At 40.3% G+C, this 21,796-nt stretch overlaps 1 long non-coding RNA gene across 1 annotated transcript; it reads left to right on the plus strand.

Moving 5' to 3' along the window:
• The first annotated feature begins 1,155 nt into the window (after positions 1–1,155).
• LOC146403294 (uncharacterized) lies at positions 1,156–7,183 on the plus strand. The gene is made up of 2 exons (XR_014803438.1): positions 1,156–1,979; positions 4,036–7,183. It is a non-coding gene; the product is annotated as an uncharacterized LOC146403294 (long non-coding RNA).
• The last annotated feature ends 14,613 nt before the right edge of the window (positions 7,184–21,796 follow it).

Genomic DNA, 21,796 nt, shown 5'->3' on the forward strand with positions numbered 1-21,796 from the left:
GTGTATATGTGTATATATACACACACATATATATATGAATGTGTCACTTTGCTGTTCAGCAGAAATTGATACAACATTGTAAATCAGCTATACTTTAATAAACAAAACCATCTTTTCTCATCTCCCCATCCTTAAAGTTGAGAGACCTTGGAGTTCCCATCATGGTGCTGCAGAAACGAATCCGACTAGGAACCATGAGGTCGTGAGTTTGATCCCTGGCCTCCCTCAGTAGGTTAAGGATCTGGCATTGCCATGAGCTGTAGTGTAGGTCACAGACATGGCTCGGATCAGGTGTTGCTGTGGCTGTGGTGTAGGCCGGAAGCTACAGCTCCGATGAGACCCCTAGCCTGGGAACCTCCATATGCTGCAGGTGCAGCCCTAAAGAGACAAAAAACAAAAACAAAAAACACACACAAAAACAGAAAGTTTAGAAATATTTTCTCATTTTTTATTGCAGCCTTCTTTACTCATTAGATAATCTAAATCAGTGTTTCCTAAAGGAAACACATTTGTGTTCCTATATAGTAAGAGTTGTGCTCTCTCTTTTCATTTTAAAAAATAATAAAAAGAACTACAATGAAAAAAATTGGGAATAGTGAATAAAATTATATGAATTATGAAAAGAAAACCCCAAAGCATCCATACAAAAACTACTAGAAGAAATAGACGAATTCGGCAAGGTAGATGGATATAAGATTAACATACATAACATACATTTCCTCACACTAGAAATGAAATATCAGAAAGGGAATGTAAACAAGCCATCCCTTTTAAATATCACATTAAAAAAAAAAAAACTTGGGAATAAACTTCACCAAGGAGGTGAACAATTTATATGCTGAGAACTATAAACCATTAATAAAGGAAACTGAAGGTGACTCAAGAAATGGAAAGATAGCCCATGCTCCCGAATTGGAAGAATATTGTTAAAATGGCGATACTACCCAAAGCAATCCCTATCAAATTACCCATGACATTTTTCACAGAACTAGAACAAATAATCCTAGTTTATATGGAACCATAAAAGACCTAGAATTGCCAAAGCCATCCTGAGAACAAAGCTGGAGGCATAACCCACCCAAACTTCAGGCAATCATTACCAAGATACAGTAACCAAAACAGTGTGGTATTGGCACAAAACCAGATGTGCAGATCAGTGCAACAGAATAGAGAGCCCAAAAATAAACCCATACACCTACAGTAAATTAATCTTCAGTAGAGGAGGTAAGAATATACAATGAAAAAAAGACAGTCTCTTCAGCAAGTGGTATTGGAAAAGTTGGGCAGCTACATGCAAATAAATGAAGCCAAAACATATTCTCACACCACACACAAAAATAAACTCAGAATGGCTTAAAGACTTAAATCTAAGACATGATGCCATAAAATTCCTAGAAAAGAACATAGGCAGAACATTCTGACATAAATTGTAGCAATGTTTTCTTAGGTAAATCTCCCAAGGAAATGGAAATAAAAGCAAAAATAAAAAAATGGGGCCTAATCAAATTTATAAGCTTTTGCACCACAAGGAAACCATAAACAAAAGATAACCTACAGAATGGGAGAAAATATTTGCAAATGATGTGAGCAACAAGGGCTTATTTTCTAAGATATATAAACAGCTCATACAACTCAGCAACAAAACAACAAACAATGCCAATTAAAAATGGGCAGAAGACCTAAATAGGCATTTCTCCAAATAATACATTCAGGTGGGCAGTAAGCACATGACAAGATGCTTATCATCACTATTTATGATACAAATACAAATCAAAACCACAATGAGGAGCTCCCGCTGTGGCGCAGCAGGATTGGCAGCATCCTGGGAGATTCTGGGTCTTGGGTTTGATCCCTGGCCCAGCACAGTGGGTTAGGGATCTGATGTTGTGGCAGCTGAGGCTTAGGTCAAGACTGTGGGTCTGGAGTGTCCGTCATGGCTCAGTGGTTAACGAATCTGACTAGGAACCATAAGGTTGCAGGTTTGATCCCTGGCCTTGCTCAGTGGGTTAATGATCTGGCGTTGCCGTGAGCTGTGGTGTAGGTCGCAGACGTGGCTCGGATCCCATGTTGCCGTGGCTCAGGCATAGGCTGGCAGCTACAGCTCCGATTTGACCCCTGGCCTGGGAACCTCCATATGCTGTAAGAGTGGCCCAAGAAAGGGCAAAAAGGCAAAAAGGCAAAAAAAAAAAAAAAAAAGACTGTGGGTCTGATTCCTGGCCCTGGAGCTCTATATGCCAAGGGGAAGCCAAAAAAGCAAACCAGCAATAACAATAAAACTAAAATGAGACACCATCTAACACTGGACAGAATGGCCATTGTTTAAGAAAAAGTCTATAAATAGTAAATGTTGGAGAGGGTGTGGAGAAAAGGGAACTCTCTTACACTGTTGGTGAGAATGCCAATTGGTGCAGCTATTTTGGAAAACTGTATCAATGTTCCTCAAAAAATAGATTTGCCGTAAGATCCAGTAATCCTACTCCTGGCCATATACTCAGACAAAACTGATTTGAAAAGATACATGCACCTCTATGTACATGGCAGCACTATTTACAATAGCCAAGACATGGAAATAACCTAGATATCCATTGACAGATGAGTGGGTAAAGATGTAGCATATATACAATGGAATATTAGCCATAAAAAGAATGGAATAATGCCATTTGCAGGAACATGGATGGAACAAGAGATTATCACACTAAGAGAAGTCAGAAAAAGACAAACATCATGATATCACTTATTTTGGAATCTAAAATATGGCACAAAGGAACATATTTACAACACAGAAACAGAGTCACAGACATTGAATAGATTTAGGGTTGACAAGGGGGAGGGGTGTGGGGAAGGAAAGAACTGGGAATTTGGGAGTAGTAGATTCAGACTAGTATAGATAGGATGGATAAACAACAAGTGTACTCTGAATAGCACAAGGAACTATATTCACGATCCTGTGATAAATTATAATGGAAAACTGTATGTGAAAGAACATATATATATAAATGTATAGCTGAGTCATATTTCTGTACAGAAATTAAACATTTTAAGTCAGCTATACATCAATGAAATTTAAAAATTCATTACTCAAATTTATTCTAAACTTAATCCTGAACATACACAAAACTTCCATCACTTTCTGTATCCATATTAGTCTGTCCCTTATTTTTTCCATCCAGAAACAACCAGCTCTAAGACAAACTTACTTCCTTTTCCCTTAATAAAATGTAATTCCTTTCCTTATAGCTTTCTTTAGTAAACCCACATCCTGCTTTCCTACTGTATGCCAAAATGTTTCCTCCATTATTTCTATGAGTTTTAATTTTGTGTTTAAATTAGAATCCTTAACTCTTTTGTTTTGTTGCTTTTTAGGGCTGCACCTATGGCATATGGAAATTCCCAGAATAGGAATCTAATCGGAGCTGTTCTTGCCAGCCTATGCCACAGCAATACCAGATCTGAGCTGCATCTCTGACCTACCCCACAGCTCATGGCAGATCCTTAACCCACTGTGCAAGGCCAGTAATGGAATCACATCCTCATGGGTTCTTTAATGCAGAGCCACAGAAAGTCCTAAAAACCTTAATTTCTAGTGAAAACTAAGAAGTAAACATTAATGAACTATTTTTTAGATTAGCAATCTGTAGACTGGAGAACATAAACACCAGCGATAATTTCTAAAAACATTTGCTTTCTCATAAAGAACATCACAGGATGGAACCAAACATATTAATAGTCCGAAATACCTTTAGTTTCTCTGTTTAGTAATTGATATCTCAGTATCTTTTTTGTGACTGAACTAGTTATTCAATAAACTTCTATCATTTAATTTAGCATAACTCCAAATTTCAAGCTGCCAAAAATCTGGAGGTTTTTTTTTTCTTGTTTGTGTTTTAGGATTACACCCATGGCATATGGATGTTCCCAGGCTAGGGGTCCAATTGCCACCTGCCTATGCCACAGCCACACCAGATCTGAGCCGTGCCTTCAACCTACACACAGCTCATGGCAACGCCAGATCCTTAACCCACTGAGCAAGGCCAGGGATCGAACCCGCGTCCTCATGAATGCTAGTCTCAGTTGTTAGACACTGAGCCACAATGGGAACTCCCAAGATTATTCTTAAGTAGACATTCCTAAATTATAATTATTCCTAAAAAGTTCATCCAAAAGCTCTTATTTCACTTGCGTTTAATTCACTCCTAAAAATAACATACTGAGTTATTTTTCTTGCTGACAAATTTGTAACAGATATAACAAGGTTTTATTTAACTTCTATTAAACCTAGGCACAATGAAAGTATTATACTTAATGTTAATGACTATAAAGACACGTCTACATTAATTCAATGAACTTTAACCTTAATACCAGGTATTAACTTTATACTATTTCCCTGTTCAAGTGAACTTGAAATTCATTTTGTCTAGTTTCTTTTATATTTAATTTGTAAGTGCTTACTCTCAAGTCAATTAAATAGAGCTCTTTAGAAATTCAATTTTGATAATTCTTTCCAGAGGTAGTGATCTCATACCTATAATGTGTACACAGACATAACAATACTAGAGATCTCAGAGCTTCATTTAGAAAGCAAACTCAGTAATGAATTAGGTATTACAATATAAACTTACTAGTTTACAGAGAACAGTTGGAATACATTAAAGTTGCTTGCTCAGATGACTAAGGCTTTACTATTTGTTCTCCATAAACCCTTAGGAAGCTTATGAATTAAAAATTTGGCTGAAGGAGCATTCCTGCCTTACCCCTCCTTAGTTCCAAGCAACACATATTGATGAGATGAACGCCCAGATATAACATTTACATCTCAAAGGCACAGAAGGGGGAACAAGTTCTCCCAGAAAGACCCTTTACTCAGGGTCAGAACTTAAAGATATTTTTTTCAAGCTGGCTTTTTCTAAATACATATACAAAAAAAGAAGGACCATCACAAATCATAACACAGAACACAAAGTACAGGTGAATGGCCATCACAGATTAATCAGTATGAGCCCCAGTTGAAACCATACACCTCAGATGGTGAGTCAAACCAACACGCTGGCATCTATACCCAGCCAAAATTCAGTGTGGGACCCTAACCCAGTGAAAAGCCCAGACTGGGCTTGAAACCACTATGTTTTTTTTGTTTGTTTTTGTTTTTTTTTTTAATTAAAATCACACATCTGGTCCCAAGTCTTAATGGAGTCCAGGTTGTTTAAATCTCTGAGCAGAAGGAATTCAGCAAGAGGCAAAGTGATAGCTAAGAAGTAGACTTATTGAGACATCTCAAAAGGCCAGAGAGCGGTCCACAGAGTGTGGGCCTCTCAGAAGGTGAGAGGCATGAGGGCCCGAAATGTGGGGTGGTGAATTTTTATGGGCTGGGCAATTTCATAGCCTAATGAGTAGGAGCATTATTCCAACTATTTTAGGGAAAGGGTGAGGGTTTCCAGGAATTGGGCCACCGTTCACTTCTTGGCCTTTTATGGTCAGCCTCAGAACTGTCATGGCAGCGGTGGTGGTGCCATTCAGCTAATGTGTTACAAGGTGCATATAATGAAGCTTACGGTCCACTGGAAGTCAAATCATCCACCATCTTGGATCTAGTTGGTTGAACCAGGTTTTGTCATATCCTCAAGGACTATGTCATTCTTTTAAAGGTTTTGCCCTGCCCTCTTCCCTCCTGTTTTGCAATCAGATGCTCCCTCAAATACAAATGGCTCTCAGAACCAACTGGCACGAAAGGGAACCCCTTACCCAAATGGTGCCTGGTCCTTCGCAAAATGATCCTCAGTTGCAGATGCACATCAGAATCATAGAAGGAGGTTGCCTGGGTGAGCTCTGGTGGGCAAACCTTGTCCTGGATCTTATCAGCTCCAAATGCACATTTCAATTCTACCAGCTATCAGCTAAAATCAGCAGCCTGTGCTGGGCAGGTGAAGAGACAGGGACAATCCCGAGAAGGAATAGTTCTGGCAGGAGCTGGGACTTCTCTGAGAATCCCTTTCTTGGGGTGGGGGGAGTAGCCATGAGCAGCTGGCTCCCTGTGGTTGACCCACTATGCTGCAGTGGCCATGGACTTCCTCTGGGAAGCCTAAAGAACATGAATGCCACGAGAGTTAGGTCCCACCTGGGGTGCCAGAATCTTAACTGATTGAATTGGTCCTTGCTGCTTGTCACTTATAAAATAAATTATACACCCAAAAATGGCAGAAGAAAAAGGTGCCTTTAATTAAAATGCACACTACCTGAGGAGATGGTGGACTCAGCATCCCCCCAGAATCACCTGTGAAAATTCTGCTTGGCCGTGAAGATTTTAAAGGGAAACAGAAGAAATCTCAGCGAATCATTGAGATGGGGGTCAGAGTGGTGGCCTGTGCACCGCTTGTTGATTGCTCATGATTTTTCTCCCAAGCTTATCTTGTCACACAGTTTAGGCACAGAGTTTGTTTGGGAGATTCCTAAAGGGGAAGCTAGGGAAGAAATCTGGTCTTCTATGAATTACTTATTCTTTATTTCTACTTGTTGATTTAGGGAAAGAATCAACAGTTTAGGTGAGGTATTGTGTGATTAAAAGAATTGAAAGGTGTGCTTGGGCAGAAGATGAGTAGAGCATAGGGATGCCTGCCTTAAAGTTAGTTACAATACAGCCTTGCTAACGTGATGAGAAAAGGGGATTCAGGCTGAGGGTGGTTTCTTGTAAAGAGCTGCTTACAATCACAATGTAATCAATAAAGAAACTTGGCTGCAATAACTAAGTCATGACTGATTATAATCTTAACCCTTAAAACCCTTAATCTCTGGCAAAAGACAAGAAGAAAGTAATTGTAAATGTCCTGATTGGAAAACTCAATGCTTTCTTCTTCCTTTTGTAAGCAGGCAAAGGTACATAAACTTAGACTCACCCAGCAAATCAATGTTCCAATATTTTATCCTATTTGAAACGAGCGAGATACTCCATGAATTCTCTTCCTTTCACTTAGTTTCAAGGTACCAAAATTCGGAGAGACTCTTTTAGATAGACATGCTGAAAACACAATTATTCCTATAGAGTTTTCTAAAAGCCTCTCTATAATGTGAGAAAAAGAATGTATACATGTATGTGTAACTGGGTCACCTTGCTGTACAGTGAAAAATTAATGGACCATTGTAAACCAGCTATAATGGAAAAAATAAAAATTATAAAAAATTAAAAAAAAAAGCCTCTCTCCTTTTTCCTCCTTTACTCTTAGAGTTCACATGATTAAAGTTCCTGAGAACCCAAGTATATTATTTACATTTCAAAGGCACAAGAAGAGAAATACCAGTTCCTTTTAGAGAGCTAGATCAGCCAGTTACAAAAGGCTCACCTTGATATAAAAACAGAGGCATGAGGGCCATTTTTCTCCAGTTCTCTTGGAAGCCCCCATTCATCAAGGACAGCCACCCTGGTCTCCCACCCCCCACAACTTTTGGGGTCATCACTGGAACTTTCGGGCCTTTCTTGTTAATGGACAGCCACTGCAACTTTCCATTCCTCATCCTGTATCTCCCGACCTCTTGGCAGTCACAGGAGTTTCCTCAGTCTCCTGGCTGGCTCTGCCAATTGTTGGGCTGCCCTGCACAGGCCTACAAGACCTGCACCTGCCCAACTTTAAGACAGAGCCCAGAGTCAACAGCAAGACATTAATGGTTTAAAGGATAAGGGGAATCTTACATCTCAAGCAAGGTCCTGGAGTCACCTTCTACCACACGTAGCAGACGGCAGCAAGCTGGAAATGGCGGCAGAAGGGGAGATTGCCATTTATAGGGGGAATTGATGTCAGGTTGGCTCATTAGTTGCCAGGGAAACCAGCAGATGGGCACACCCCTCACAGCCCTTTTGATGAGAACAAGCACTAGCCGGGCCCTGGAGTTAAGTATATAGGAAGGTCAGTCATGTAAGTGGGGTGTAGGTGCAGCAGGCACTGGTTGAGCAGGGGATGTACAGAGAGCAAGAGAATAGGCATCTTAAATATATATATATATATATATATATATTTGGTATGTGGAAATTCCTGGGTCAGGGATTGAACCTGTGCCACAGTAGTGACCCAAGCTGCTACAGTGACAACACTGGATCCTTAACCTGCTGCACTACAGCAGAACTCCAAGAACAGCCATCTTGAGTGGCCTGACCATAAAACTCTATACAACATCATTAGAAGGCATTGGAAGACTACAGTGGCTCTTTCCACACTGAATTGTAAATATGCGAGTCAAGTTGATGGTTTTTGAACCTGAAGGATCAAATAGTTTCATTTAATTGTATGGACCACATTGATTTTTAAACCAGCAGAATTATTTGCAGTGCTTGAGAAGTCATATGCTCCACCCAAACAAGATAAATGGGTCACCTTGGGACTTGCAGCTGGAGTTTTCCTTTACAACAATACAATGGGAGTCATTTGTCCTAAAGAGACTCTCAGCAAGGCTCACCAAACCTGTCTTGATAAATTTTTCAAAGGCACATGAGGCGATTTACCAATTACCCTTTCAAGGGTTGATTTGATCAGCTTCACCTGGTTGCACAATCTGCATATTGCGGCTTTAAGCTCCAACAGACTAAAATGGTTAAAAACTTTCTGATGGAGATAAACTATGAACTAAATTCTAATATGATCTAAACATGTATGCCTAAATTACTGCATATTTGAGATGCCGCATAGAAAGTTATCTAATGCAAATTCTCATACCATTTCTGCAAAAGTAGTCAGGGAACAAATATGAACTCCTTTTGGCCAGTGAGGGATACTGTGACAGCAAAGAGGAAGATCATTGCAGAAGACACAGTAACCCACTGCAGAATCATTCAGATGTTTTTCTCTCAGGCACCCTCCCTCTTTTGTTGCCATGGCAGTTATCATTGCAGTAACATGGTTCTAAGTAATCTGCTTTTTCAGTTCACACTGACATTCTGTGATTCCACGTTGAAAAAATTGCCTTTTCTTTTGTGATTTTCTCTCTTAAAATCTTGCTTCTCAAAGTAAGGTCCTTGGAGTTTTCGTTGTGGCTCAGTGGTAAATGAACCCAACTAGTATCCCTGAGGATGCAGGTTTGAACCCTGGCCTGGCTCAGTGGGTTAGGGATCCAGAGTCAGATGGCTGTAAGCTGTGGTGTAGTCAGCAGCTACAGCTCCAATTTGACCCCTAGCCTGGGAGCTTCCATATGCCATGGGTGTGGCCTTAAAAAGACAAAAAAAAAAAAAAAAACAAAACAACAACAAAACCCTAAAAATAAATAAATAAATAAAAGTATGGTCCTTGGCTCAGCAGCAACTGCATCAACTGGAAGCTAGTTAGACATGCCCAGATTCTACTAAATCAATCTGCATTGATTCAAATGCACATCAAAGGCAAGAAGCATTCTCTGCAGGGCTTGATGGCCTCAGAACAGTGGTTCGCCACTGCCCACTGGAGATTTGCTTTTGCCATCTACCTCTAGAAGGATTAAATCATAAGCTGCTGCAGCTGCTGACCTTCAAGACCCCCCAAAAGGAGCTCAGTGTGGAGATCAGGAGTGAGGTACCCTGTGCTCTGGGAAAACTGGCAGAACAAGTCTTCAGCTAGATATTTGCATAAGATTTTATGAGCCCAATTCTTGTATCTCATATCTAGAAAAGCACTAAAATCCTTCGTGGTGACGACTGCTCCTTGCTGCTGGCAGAAACCTTCTGCAAAATGTGTGATTGATTGTGTGTACCTCCCCCTTCACCACCAGAGTTTCTCAGAGTTATCTGAAATGCTGCCTCCCAGGTTATAGGCCTTATTTTGCCCCAAATAAAACTTAACTCACAACTCTCACTTTGCAAATATTTTTTTTCTCAGCCAACACCACCATGGCTGCATATTAAAATTGCCAGGACAGCTTTTAAGCCATAAGTTTCCTTGGGATCCCAACCTCAGGGCTTCTGATTTAATTGGTGGGGGGGGGCTGTTTCAAATTTTCACAGGTGATTCTACTATATAGGCTTGTGAGTGCCTACCTTAGAATCATGTTGCATCTAGGTGCCTTTATTTTCATTCTTTTTCTTTTTTATGGCTGCACTCATGGCATACAGAAATTTCTGGGCCAGGGATTGAAGCCTAGACACAGGTACGACCTATGCCACAGCTGTGGCAATGCCAGATCTTTTCATTCACTATGCCAAGCCGGGGAGTGAATCCTTGACCCAAGCCTCTGTAGTCAGTCTCTTAACCCGCTGTGCCAGAGTGGGAATGCCTACGTGTCCTTATTTTCAAATTTTCTACTCTGAAAACAAAGCAAAATGAAACATTTTATATGTTTTATATAATATTTTTGGTTTCTACATGAAAGAAATCCAGGATTTCTCTCATACAATCTGTTCATTTTTTAAAAAAACAAATTTTTCAATCACATGCCTAGCTGACCCTGCTAATGCAATCTTTTGCTTTAAGCTTTGATATGTTAAAACCCTATTCAGTGTCTCAAAAAATGTGAGGGAATAGAAAACAGTGAGAAGGATGTTTTACTTTTATTCATTTTTATGGTGGGATAAGCACTGAATATCACAAGATAAAAGAATTTCAATTATAAAATTCAGAGCACATGTGAAAATAGGTAAGGTCTCCAGATGAAATACAGGCAACCCAATTAAATTTGAATTTTAGATAAACAATGGATTCCTTTTTACTCAATAATTTCGTACTTTTTAGCTTATTTAGTGTGTGTCATGCAAGTATATGAGAGATATTTTTATTTGCCAAATTCGGCAGCCCTAAGCAATAGGCCATGTAAAAGAAGGCAAAAGTCACATCTGTAATTAATAAAAATTGGAACCTATATGATATACCAGCAGGATGCCTACACAAATTGCCTTTTATGGAATATTTTAAAGAGCAATGACATATACACCACCATTATAGCTTGGTGGGAAATCTCAAGTGTTTTTGAAGTGAGAGTTGAAACATTGAGGTAATAATTTTAAATAATTTCATGCATTATGATTCTATAATAAGTATCCCTCTACTGATACTTTTTACTAATTTATGTATAAAAATCTGAACCAAAAGGAAACATTGTATGTTCTTAAAAAGGGGAGGGCGGTGGCGGTAGGAAAGCGGTACTGAACAATCTGAGCTGTTGGAAAACCTAGCCAGCAGAGGGCGCTAGTGTATCACTGATGAATTTCGAGTCACAAAAGGCTCATTTTTGCGATGTTGTGCGCGACTTCGATTTTAAATATTTATTTCGGTCCACTCTGCCATGCAGTGTTGCTAACACATCAGAAACTAAGTGCAGTTCTAGTGTACTGTTCAGCATTTGCATTGCCCTCAACGATGTATTCCTTTTGCCCAAGATCCTTGGCTGAGAAATACACTTTAGCCCATGTTGGCAACTGCAAGCACTGTGCTTTGAGCTTAGGCTTAATTCCTTGGGTCTCTGCAAGTGTGCGCGATTGCGTGAGTGGTCATGGATCTAATTAACAAAGGCAGTGGCAGGTGGAGGTTTATTAGGTGAAGATTTATCAGTTGGGGTGGGAGATGGCCGTGGCCGGCCTGACTCCTGAACCAGAGAATAAGTGTCACACGTACACACCTCAAAAGTGTGTGTAGGTCTAGTTAAATTCAGGACACTTTCATTTCCCCTACTCCAGTACTGCCTATAGGGATAGAGAGAAGGAGCATTCATTATATGTCTGCTTTGCACTAGGCTTGACCTTTTATAGATCTGACTCCATCTCATTCTCATGGCAACCCTGGGCAGTGAGTGTTATTATCATCTATTTAGAGATAAACAACAACAACCAGAACCAAGGCTGAGAGAAAGGAGAGGTTTCCAAGGACACTATTTTTGCATACAGAGGGTACTCATTTAACATTTATCTAATGCAGCATTTCCCAAATCTGTTCTGAAAGACACTAGCGCCCTTCAAAGTTTCATGTTTCCTTATTAACAATTTTGGACAATATTGCAAATTTTAATGCTCTCTCAGAATTTCATAATGTACAAATATGTTATAAAATTTAAGTTCTGGAGCAGGAAAACAACTTTGTATATCTCAGGTTTTGTAAATTTATTTTTTTATTAAAAAATTTTATTTTTTGTCTTTTGTCCTTTTTTGGGCTGTACCTGCAGCATATGGAGGTTCCCAGGCTAGGGGTCCAATCAGAGCTGTAGCTGCCGGCCTATGCCAGAGCCACAGCAATGCCAGATCTGAGCTGCATCTGCGACCCACACCACAGCTCACAGCAACTGTGGATCCTTAACCCACTGAGTGAGGCCAGGGATCGAACCCACATCCTCACGGATGTTAGTTGGGTTTGTTAACCACTGAGCCACGACAGGAACTTCCAGGTTTTGCAAATGTAATTGCGCCCTTCTCCTTCCATTCTTTTTTTTTTTTTTTTTTTTTTTTTTTTTTTTTTTTTCTGCCTTACCTTTGGCATGTGGAAGTTCCTGGGCCAGGGATTCCAACCTGAGTCACCTGACCTGCTGCAAGACAATGCCAGATCCTTAACCTGCTGTGCCGCAAGGGAGCCCCTCCTTCAATTTTTAATAGAAAAACCACCAATATTGTAAGACACATACCTTCTGTGGAAGGTGTTTCGAGAAATATGGGTCTAATGAGTAAATATATGGAATATTATTCATGGTAGGATTTAAGGGGAATTAGTTCATCATCATTATCATTATCATTGAAAAACATGTATTCATCCCCTTCTGTTTGTAGGGCATTCAGTTAGGACCTAGAAATACGACACAGACTCCATTGTAGGGGACTTTCAGTTTAGAGAAAGATGCAAAAATTCCTTTAGTTTGAATGGGAATATAGCTTGAATGCCTGTGATCTTATTTCTCCAGTTTTTAGAGTAGGATGCTGTTAAAGGATAACAGGGTTTTGAAAGATTTCTTAACGTGGCATTCTATTTCGTTCCCCTAGTGAACAATTACCATTTCCTTCCATTAATTTAGTATGGCTCAGATGTTTGCAGGATGAGACGTTTAAACATTTGATTATGAGTAGATCCTAGCAGAAGTCATTAAGAATCATACATCTTCGACACACCCTGGGAAAACAGATGTTCTCCTTTTCACATGCAAGTGCACACACACGCACACACTCAATTTCATCTCATCAGAGCATCACATCTTCATGTCATTTGTTAGTTGAACAAAAGCAAATGAAGGATGTAGATATCTATGTCAGGGGACTGGTCAAAGGATTTGGAGTTTAGAGAACAAAAAAATGTCTGCTGTCTTTCAGTAATTTTAATGGCTGGCAAGTTATCAGTAAGCTGGAGATCTCTAGCCTTTCTTCTCCAGAGATGTCATATTTCACACGATCCTGCATCTTTTTCCTAAGACTCTTTTAAAGCCTTCTCAAGCAATGTAGCAATGTAACAACAGGGAAGAAATTCATCTATGGCTTCACCATTCATCGAGGAGTTGGAAATGAAATATTCAGCTGTGATTAGATATGCAAAGGGAAATGTTAAAATGATGGGAAATAATCCAGTGATATAATGATTCTATCTGGAAATACATTTTCCCAAGCTATTCAGATGTCTATAATGAAAAATGATTTTTTCCCCCTGAACCACCTTAAGTCAGCCCCGTCACTTCACCCTGATGGCCCTTTGAAGTAGGGGTCCCCCAGAAGGACTCTGGGTGGACAGCCATGCTTTTGCAAGTATTGTAACTTGCATCTCCATCAAACCAAGTGTGTCTTCTTGGAGAGAAGAGGACAGAGGTTTTATCATTGCCTCTGCATGTCTTAGCAGCCTTCTCATCCTATTCATCCACCAGGCCTTATTTATTCACATCACAAATAACGGAGCAGTGTAGAAATAATAGGATACTGATAGCAAATTGTGTTTTTCCACATCATGACTATAAATAAGTTACATGAGACAACTTTTCAGAAGCCAATTTCAGTGTAACGGTTTAAACCAAAATCCAATGAAAAGTCTTTTTTTTCCCATATAATGCAGTCGTGATTAAGAATGATTATTTTCTCTTTACATTGATAACCCCTAATCCTTAATCCTCCTTATGAGATTTGCTTTAATATCTAAAAATAATGGACATTTCTGAAAACAGAAATGGAACTTGCAATAGAACTACAAACTCACGAGGAACTGCAGAGAATGTCCAGGTGGGTGTTTTTCATATGTATTGGAAAGGGCACATGCCTTTACCTGGATTGTCTCCTAGGGGAACAAGACACATATCTGACAATATAAATGGGATAATTCATGTCTTGGCCCAAATTGGCACCATTAGCAGGCTTTCTGCTTTGGTGTCATTTCATGTAAGCCCACTGTGGGGTCTTGGAAGAAACAGCCCAGTTCATCATTTAAACTGTTTCCTACATTGAGAAATTAAGAATGCAAAACAAAAGGAGTTGAGCCTGAGTCCTGGCTGCAATGATTTCCAGCATCACTCTTCCAGTTCCAGGTCTCATGCAAAATTGTTAGGGCAATTTGGGACTCTGTAATCACTTGTTTCTAACAGAGACTATATTTTTAACCTCATAACTCCAGTTGTGGCATGAAATCATCACTTAACCAAAACCTTTTAGTTACCAGCAAACCTCTCAACACTTACATTCGTTTCTTTAACAAATATCTATTGAGCACCTATTATGTTCCAGGAATATTCTGGGCATTGGGATACTGGTGAAAATGTTGGATGAAGTCTTAGCTTTCTTAAAGTGTACTTTCCAGTGGGAATAAAGAAAATGAACAAATTAATAGAGTCTCTAAAGAAAACAAAATAAGATAAATGTGGTTGAAAGCGATGGGCATGGGAGGAGAAAAGCTCAGTTTGAGGGAGTGTTGAAGGAGATGGAGTCAGTTAGGGAGGGAGAAGAGAACCTGAAACACTGGAAACAGCAAGTGCAAGTGTCCTGAGGCAGCAGCAAATTTGGCATGTGTGAGGCTCTGGAAGGAGCTCCTGTAACTGGAGCCTAGAGAGCAAGGGAGAGAGAATGGAAGATGGGGAAGAAGAAACAGTCAGGGGTTGGGCTATGAGGAAGCTCATAAAGCCTGGGGAGGAGTTTGGATTTTATTCCATTTGTAGTCAGAAGCTATTAAAAGTTAAAAAAATTATTCTTTGAAATGTAATAGATAATACCAAATAGTAAAGATGAAAGCCATACAAAATGGGATAAAGTATGGAATAAATTTCCTATTTGTCTCAGCATATTTTCCACTCCACTTCTCCAGAGGGAGTCACTTAATCTCTTTCTTAAGATTCATGATATAAGAATCTGTGTGAATGAAATTGTGTTTAAATATATGTATTTTATTCTGTAAAAAAAAATAAAAATAAAATAAAATAAAGTTAAAAAAATTATTCTAACTAGAAGAATGACTATATGGACAAGAATGGGTATAGGAAGACAATTTGGGCTGCTTTAGGTGAGTCCAGGGGCTTGGGACCCAAGAGGCAAGAGAGCAAATAGAATCAATTGATATCAAGATATGTTTTGGAGAGAGGAGCAATAGGATACATTGATGGGTTAGATGTGAGGATGCAGAAAAAATAGGTATTTGTCACAAGCAACTTACTGAGATGGGAAAGAAGAGTTTTATAGGATGGAAAATTTAAGAGTTTGATTTGAGCCTGGTTAGCTTCAACATGTTTCTTGGACATCAAAAGACTGAGATCGGATAAGTCACAGCTGCAGATATAATTTGCAGATAGTTGGTATTTGAATACCAGGGACTGGACCAGCTGATCTCAGCAGAGAGTGTAGAGCCAGGAGAAGATGGTTGAGAACTGCATCTTAGGTCACACCAATATAGAGGTTGGGAAGAGGAGGAGAAGCCTACAGAAGAAATGGAGAAGGAAGAGCCAGCACGGTAGGTGGAAAGCTGGAGAAGAGTAGGGTTACAGAAACCAAAAGAAAAAAAGGTTTTTAGGAAGGAAGAATATACTGCTGCTGAGAGACAGAGTAAGATGAGAACAGAGAGATCGGCATTAGATTTGTCTCTTAAAAGTTGTGGGTGACCTTGGGAAGAGTAAGCCCCTTGATCAGAATGAAAAAGAGGGTGAGACTTGATCTTTGTCTTCAAGGAAGTGACAGCTTGGCCTTGGAGACAAAGCCAGCTCTAAGCACACTTCATTTTGTGGCTGCACTTAACCTTCTCAGAGGACCTGCATTGCTGTGGAAACCTAGAGTTACTCTAGAGAATGATATTATCTCTAGATTTAAGGGCCTCTCCATGTCCTTGGGCCTAAATAGTCTAAATTGTCACCTTGGGCCCTTCATGACAGGCAGACAGATGTCAACATTTGTACAAATGTTTCCGGGGGTAGAAGTTCATCTTATAAGAGAGTCCATTCTGTAGTTGTATGGGTTTGGTCTTTTTGAGAACATGGTGACTTCTTATGGCAGGGTTTTTAATTTTATTGAAGTGTCAAGTGTACAGCATTTTAATCCAACATCTGTAAACGCTACTAAGTGATCACTTAGTAGTTACAAGTCTAGTTACCATCCATCACTATGCAGTGGTTCCCCTTTACCGTCTCGCCTATGCCAGGATGTTTTGAAGTATGTCTATGCATCACCTATACATACTATTTCTCCCCTTTTTTTCCTCCTACTGAGTGTGCGGAGCAGGGTGCGGGGGAGTGGAAAGAGCGTCTTCTGAGTGGATATCTTGGCTCTGGCATCTGCTAACTGTCCAGTTTTAGGTGACTTGTTTTACTTTTGGGGTATCAGTCTCTTGGTTAGCAGGGGATGACACCACATATTTCATGGGTCTGTTATGGGGTACAGTGAGATGACCAGTGTTAAACTCACCAGGAGCCTGGCTACAGGCAAGTGTCCGCAGGTTTGCATCACTCTCCCCTCCCCTAGCTCTGCGAAGAGATAGTCCTTGGCTGGGCTGGGAGCTTCCCCAGGGGCAACCTTCCTCCACACTCCCACCCCTCCCTCCTGACCACACTCAATCAAGTTTTCTCCCTCTTTTCCCCTCACATGTACCTTTATCTTCCCATGTAGCACATAGCATTGTGATTGGTGTAAGCTTCTCCAAGTTGGGAAGTGTTTTCATTTTTAGGGAGGTAAGATAGCAAAGTGATTAGGGATGTGGCTTGAAGCTCCATCCCGGTCTGCTAACTAGTCTTGGGCAGTTTCCTTAATCTCTTTGTTCCTTGTTTCCTCCTTTGAGGAATGGGTGTATCCTAGCACTGACACACTTGGATGAGGATTAAATGAGACGGTTCTGATAAAGTTTTTGAGACAGTGCCTGGCACATTGCAGCACTCTGTAAATGTTTGCTTATTGCAAGGATAGTCTTTGAAGCCCTTGTGGTGCCTGGTCTGGAGAAGTTGCACTAAAGGCTCTATCTACTGTGTGGGATGACTGAACCAAATGACCAAATAGCAAACATGGGTCACTTCCTAGATAGGTAAGCAGATCACAGATATGATTTTAGATGATCCTTTAAAAAATAAAATTTCAGAAGTTACACATAAAACCTTCTTATTGTAAAAAATTCAAAAAATGTAGAATTACATCAAGTAAGAAGAAAAAGTCTCCATTCATAGCTATTCTCCTTCCCAGTTCCTCACCTTTCTGTATTATTTTCCAAATGTATAGTTTACTCTTTGTGTTTTGGGTGTGTGTCCTCACGTCCATAGGCTGAAAAACAAAATCTACTACCCATTCACTGAAAATGTCAGAGATGAATTAAGCAATTAGAATTAACTAGAAATTAATTCTAAGTTAAGAAACTTACTACGAATCACTTGTTTTAAAAACAATTGCCTGAATTAATCCTTTTGTTTACCTCTCAAGATGATATGTGTCCTTCTTCCCTTGAAGGAGTGTTTGGAGACAATGGGAAGAGGTTCCTTGTTCAAAAATTCTCTCCCACTGAAATTCCTATTGTCAGCAGAAACAAATCTGACTGGTATCCATGAGGACATGGGTTTGAACCCTGGCATTGCCTTGAGCTGTGGTGTAGGTCGAAGACATGGCTCAGATCCCCTGTTGCTGTGGCTGTGGTGTAGGCTGGCAGCTGCAGCTCTGATTGAGTCCCCAGCCTGGGAATTTCCATATGCCTCGGGTGCGGCCCTAAAAAGCAAAAAACAAAACAAACAAGAAACCTCTGTCCTATGCTGTTTTCCAAGCAGAGCTGAATTTCTTGGAGTTAAGTTATTATTGCCAGAAAGCCCCTCGACAATTGCAGGTGAGCACAGTTCCTGGATAAGGCAGCTTGTAGGGAGGGAGAGCCCTGAGGGTCCCAGGAAGCTCCGTCCATCTCAGAGTTTGGCCTCCGGCTCATCCTGCTCAAGGAATGAGAGACCCAGCTCTGCCTTGGAAGCTCAAACTCTCTTGCTTGTTACTCCTTGATTTTGTCATGCTCTGGCTCTTCACTGAACATCCTCTCTTCTGACTCCTTTTATGTTTTGAAAACAGTAGGAGGAGCTCTTTGGATAGGATGGAGCTGTAGCCATCCTTTGATAATAAATTTTTATTTCTAAGGCACTGTGCATAGACCTAGAGGCATTTTATTGTGGTCGGTTTTTATCTCTTTTTAAAAAATAAATAGAAAGGGACACATGAATTTTTATCAAATCATCAATCTAAAAACAAAGCCCATCATAACGGAATATTGTCCATATTTTCTAATAGGGCTTTATTACTAACATTTTTTTATTATCCTAAGAAATACTTACTTCTTCTTTTTTTTTTTTTTTTTTGTCTTTTTGCCATTTCTTGGGCCGCTCCCGTGGCATATGGAGGTTCCTAGGCTAGGGGTCGAATCGGAGCTGTAGCTGTGGGTCTACTCCACAGCCACAGCAACGCAGGATCTGAGCCGCGTCTGCAACCTACACCACAGCTCACGGCAACGCCGGATCGTTAACCCACTGAGCAAGGGCAGGGACCGAATCCGCAACCACATGGTTCTTAGTCGGATTTGTTAACCACTGCACCACAACAGGAACTCCTTACTTCTCTTCTGATTTTACAGTAATATAAAATTAGTGGTTGGACCATTATTATAGCTGTTTTATATTTGATGGGACTGGAGTCACATCTTTTGGAAAAACATGATTTTTATATTCGTAAATGTTGTTGATTTTCTAAATCTTTTGATTTTTAAATAACATTTAAGTTCTTTTATTTGCCTGAATGTTCAAATCATCAATAAACCAAGGCTTAGTGTTTAATTGTCACTGTATTTAGAACAATAAATTATATATTGATAATTCAAGGATCCCCATCGGGTTGATCACAATAAATTGTGAAACCTCACTGACTGAAGTCTGGGTAGATGCTGCTGTTATGATTCTCTCTCTGTGGCCAGTATTTTATGTGGATGTTAGCAGCTATTAAACTCCACCCCTATGAGCGCACCCATCTTTTCAAAGGATTATAATGTTTTGATGAAATAAAAAACAGTTCTCACACAGAAGTGTAATTGGAAAAGAAATTCTTTCATTCAGTTATGCTTCAGTGAACAAATATGTGTCAAGACTTGGGCAGCACACTAAGTCACAGCTGTCTTAGCTTAGGTTCCCCCCAAAAGCAGAGGCTTGCTGGTAGGGAGTTTTAATCTGGGAAATAAAGAAGAGTGGTAACTGGAAAAAAAAAAAAAACAGGAAGGAAGCAAAATGTTACTGAGCTGACTTGCCACTGTCAAGGAGGGTTCAATCCCCTTGGGCATCTTCTAAGAAGCTGTGTGGGATGCTCCTCAGAACTGCCCACTTGAGATACAGAATATTCAATATATTCAATCATTTGAACAGGGATTGTCCTTGGGGATGTTAACTCCCTCCACTTCCAAGTTTGTGTAAGAATCAGAATGGCTGAGTGACTTGTGAGGTCCCCTAGCAAAGGCAGAGGGACTCCAGGAGAAAGTAAGCGAAACCTATGCAGCAGAGAGAATGCACCATCAGTGTTCATCTGCTGATTGCTGTGGCCCAGGCTGAACTAAAAAGTAGGCCAAGAGGATGTGAGATAAAGCAGAGGAGGAGTCTGATAAAACAGCTCATGAATCTTATTGTCTAGTTGTAGACTCAGATAGTAGGCAACTATAGACAATAAAATGTGATAGGTGATAAGGAAAAGGGGAGAGTTTATCAGCTAGAACAGTGTTGGGCCACATATAACCAAAACTCAACAACAGTGGCTTAATCCAATGGAAGTTTATTTTTCTTGTAACAAGACGTCTAGAGGAAGGCAGTCCAGGGCTAGTGCAAATGCTCGAGAAAGTCATATAGCACCAGGCTCCATCTAACTTCCTGCTCTTCCATCCTCAGTGTTCAGCTTTTGTTCTCATAGAGGCAAGATGGTTGTTCTAATTCCAGGTGCCCTATGTCCTAGGCAGGAAGTCAGGGAAATGGTGATTAGCAAGGACATGTGCCAGCTAAGTCTGTTTTTATCAGGAAAACCATACCTTTTGAGAAGTCCCACCTGATAAAATTCTACTTCCTTTGACCAAAGTAGATCACATGCTCACTCTTGGCTCAAGGAAGTCTGAGGCAATGCATATTTTTATGTGGACACCTTGTACACTGTACAGAATTGGAGTTCTGTTATCAAGTTCTGAGAGGGGAGAAAGGACATTGAGTAAGCAACTTATCATCTCTGCCTCAGAAGTCTAGGGTGCAATGGGACCATTTAGGAGAGACCCCAGACTTGGACTGGGGTAGACAGAGGGTGGTCAAAGAAGGTCCTTAAAGATGACTTGAACTAGGTCTTGAAGGATGAGTTAGAATCAGCTAAGTAGAGAGTATGTGAGCTTGTGTTGGTGTATGGTGGCATGGGGCAGAGATGGGGATGGGTGGAAGGACAGTCTACACATTATGTAGAAGAACAGGAAATATGAAAGATCATAAGCACTTAAGAAGCATTGCCGAGAGATACAACATAGCTAGAGAATTGAGGGCGAATGGGTAGTGCTGAGGTACAATTCTGATAGGTATTCTAGAGTCAGGAATTTGGATTTTATCTGGAAGGTTATGGGAAGTTGTTGAAGTATTTTAAACAGGGAGGCAATGTGATAAAATCTATATGGAAAAAATCAATCTGAAAAAATTTTGGAGAAGGGATTGGAGGACTCAAGGCTGGCAAAAATTAAGAACTTGCCATAATCTTAGGGAAAAAATGGTGTGGACTTGAACTAATAAGGAAGAGAGAAAGGGATGGATTCAAGAAACATTTTGGAGACAGAAATTGGTAGGACTTAGTGGACATCTGTGTGACGCATATCTCTAATCCAGCAATACAGAAGGAAGAGTAGATTTAGAGGGTGAGTTGATAAGTGGACATGCTGAAGTGGAGGCTCCTCTGGGAGAGTCAGGAGGTGATGTCCTGTAGGTAGTGAGAATGTCAGGACTGGAACATTTGCCAGACAGTTGAGATGGAATCAGAGACTGGAGGTCACTGGCATAAGGGTAGTATTTGAATCCTTGAGCATGGGTGAGGCCCTTCAGATCATGGACTATAGGAAAGAAGTTAAGAAAGCAGAGCATGATGGCAGCACCAAAGGGCACACTCACATTTAGAAGATGGATAGAAGAAGATCAACCCGTTGAGGAGAAAGAGAAAAAGGAGGGAGATACAAGTAGCTCCAGGAGAGAGTGTGCACTGGAAGCCAGGAAGGGGTGGGACCCAGGGTGTGGTGCAGTGGAAACAGTACGAACCTCAGAGTCAGACTGCATTTCCAGTCCAGGTTCCACCCACGACTAACCACACCATCTCAGCTGAATTTACTTAATTTCTCTCTGCTTCATTTTGTTTCCTCAAAATGAGGAATGTTTACCGGTCTATTTTCTCCTTTTGAAAATGGAGACGATAATAGTTCCTACA

This window comes from Sus scrofa, chromosome 5, assembly GCF_054392235.1.
Source record: "Sus scrofa isolate SSC_HxYL_T2T_F1_AM1 chromosome 5, Sscrofa_HxYL_maternal_Yorkshire_Landrace_v2.0, whole genome shotgun sequence".
Taxonomy (NCBI): domain Eukaryota; kingdom Metazoa; phylum Chordata; class Mammalia; order Artiodactyla; family Suidae; genus Sus; species Sus scrofa.